The sequence below is a fragment of the Petaurus breviceps genome, unplaced genomic scaffold (assembly GCF_028583685.1).
Source record: "Petaurus breviceps papuanus isolate PSGF00001 unplaced genomic scaffold, PetGlider_PUasm1.0 76, whole genome shotgun sequence".
NCBI lineage: Eukaryota > Metazoa > Chordata > Mammalia > Diprotodontia > Petauridae > Petaurus > Petaurus breviceps.
Window position 1 is genome coordinate 9,430 of NW_027186473.1, and position 2,688 is coordinate 12,117.

The 2,688-nt window shown below is 37.7% G+C and overlaps 1 pseudogene; it reads right to left on the reverse strand.

The window, feature by feature from the left end:
- Positions 1-1,729: 1,729 nt before the first annotated feature.
- LOC138174686 (ragulator complex protein LAMTOR5-like) lies at positions 1,730-2,468 on the reverse strand (annotated as a pseudogene).
- Positions 2,469-2,688: the final 220 nt, after the last annotated feature.

Genomic DNA, 2,688 nt, shown 5'->3' on the forward strand with positions numbered 1-2,688 from the left:
AAAGATTAATAAAATTGAAATTAAGAAAGCTATTGAACTAATAAATAAAACTAAGAGCTGGTTTTATTAAAAAACCAATAAAATTGATAGATCTTTAGTCAATATGACAAAAAAAAGAAAGAAGAAAACTAAATTACCAGAATAAAAAATGAAAAGGGTGAGTTAACCTCCAATGAAGAGGAAATTAAAACAGTAATTAGGAATTATTTTTCCCAATTGTATGCCCATAAATTTGATAATCTTAGTGAAATAGATGAATATTTACAAAGATATAAATTATTCAGATTAGCTGAAGAGGAAGCATAATATTTAAGTAACCCCATCTCAGAAAAAGAAATTGATCAAGCCATCAATGAGCTCCCTAGGAAAAAATCTCCAGGGCCAGATGGTTTTACAAGCAATTTCTATGAGACATTTAAAGGAAATTGTTTCCAATACTTTATAAACTATTTGGGAAAATTGGAGAAGAAGGAGTCCTACCAAATTCTTTTTATGACACAAATATGGTACTGATACCTAAATCGGGAAGAGCCAAATTGAAGAAAGAAAATTATAGAACAATTTCCATCATGAATATTGAGGCAAAAATATTAAATAAAACATTAGCAAAAAGACTACAACAACTTATCATGAGAATAACACTTTGATCACTAGGATTTATTCCAGGAATACAAGGATGGTTCGATATTAGGAAAACCATCAGTATAATTGATCATATCAACAACAAAACTAGTAGAAACCTCATGATTATCTCAATAGATGCAGAAAAGGCTTTTGACAAAATACAACACCCATTTCTATTAAAAACACTAGAAAGTATAGGAATAAATGGAGTCTTCCTTAAAATAATAAAAGCATCTATCTAAAACCATCATCAAGTATTATATGTAATAGGGATTAGCTAGAAGCCTTTCCAATAAGATCAGGAGTGAAACATGGATGTCCACTATCACCTCTGTTATTGAATTTGGTACTAGAAATGCTAGCTGTAGCAATAACAGAAGAAAAAGAAATTGAAGGAGTCAGATTAGGCAAAGAGACTAAGCTATCACTCTTTGCAGATGTTATGATGATATACTTAGAGAATTAAGTAAAAAAGTACTTGAGATAATAAATAAATTTGTCAAAGTTGCAGGACATAAAATAAACTCACATAAATCCTTGGCATTCATATATTTTATAAGCAATTGGGGTTAAGTAACTTGCTCAAGGTTACAGGGCCAGGTGTTTCTGGGTGGGTGCTAAGTGTCTGAGCCCGGATTTGATCCCCAGGTCATCCCGACAATTGGGGCTGGTGCTCTTACTTGCTGTGCTACCTGGCTGCCCCTCCTATATATTTCTAATGAAGCCCAACAGCAAGGGATAGAAAGAGAAATTCCGCTTAAAGTTACTGTAGACATTATGAAATATTTGGGAATCTACCTGCCAAAACAAAACCAGGACCTATGTGATCACAATTATAAAACACTTTTCACACAAATAAAGGATCTAACTAGTTGGAAAAATATCCGTTGCTCATGGTTAGGTTGAGATAATATAGTAAAAATGACAATTTTACCTAAATCAAATGACATACTTAGTTCCATACAAATCAATCTACCAAAAAAATTTCTCTGTAGAGCTAGAAAAAATAGGAACAACAAAATTCATCTGGAAGAACAAAAGGTCCTAGATTATCAAAGGAATTAATGAAAAGAAATGCTAGGGAAGGTGGCCTAGCCATATCTGATTTTTTTTTTTTTGCTTTTCTCCAGCTATGTTTAATGACCATACCCAAAGTCCAGCAATACAGAACAACTTGATTTTGACAGGTGCCTTAAAACCTTATTACCCTTTCTCACTAAGTGCTTATCAAAGAAGGCAACTTTAAAAAAATAAACAGGAAAGAAGCAAGTATCACATTTAATGGCTGACCTAAGTACTGGTGCTTAAAAGTAGAGCAGGATAAGAGATATGAGATGGAAAGATTGGTTTGAGTTCTACAATCGTTTGGAGACTGGGTCTGAGAGGTCAAGATGCCATTTTGTGCACTGCCACGTTGATGCCATCATGTTTCTGGATCATTATATACCCATTGTCTGACTCTAGACAGACCACAGGAATATCTGTTGAGTCAGAGGTTGGTTTAGCTGCTTGCTGGGCTAGGACAGAGATCACATGTGCATCTGATAGGGTGCCACGCAGCCCAGGGTCAGCCCCTGCGAGTCAGTGCACAGAACGCCGACGATGGATGGGTTCTTCATCCTAACACAGACCAGATGCTTAGGTTACGGGAACGAAACACAGAATCGGTGCCACAGCCCCAAGGGGGGCCGGGGCTGGGGGCACGGATATCTGAGGGCTGTAATGTGTGGCTTTCCTTCCCTCCCTCCTGGGCCAGGCCCTTGAGGAGGCTGCCAAAGTGCTCGGCTTGCTTGGGTCTGCACTACCCATGTGTCCTTGAGGTGTTGCTCCAGGGTCGCCTCCATCTTGGGTTGTGACAGCTGATTCCACCGTACCAGATTTTAATCTGTATTATAAAGCAGCAGTCATCAAAACTACTTGGTATGGGGTGGCTAGGTGACACAGTGAGTAAAAAGCACCAGCCCCAGAGTCAGGAGGACCTGAGTTCGGTTCTGGCCTAAGACACTTAACACCCACACAAAAAACACTAGCCTTGTAAACTTGGGCAAGTTACTTAACCCCAGT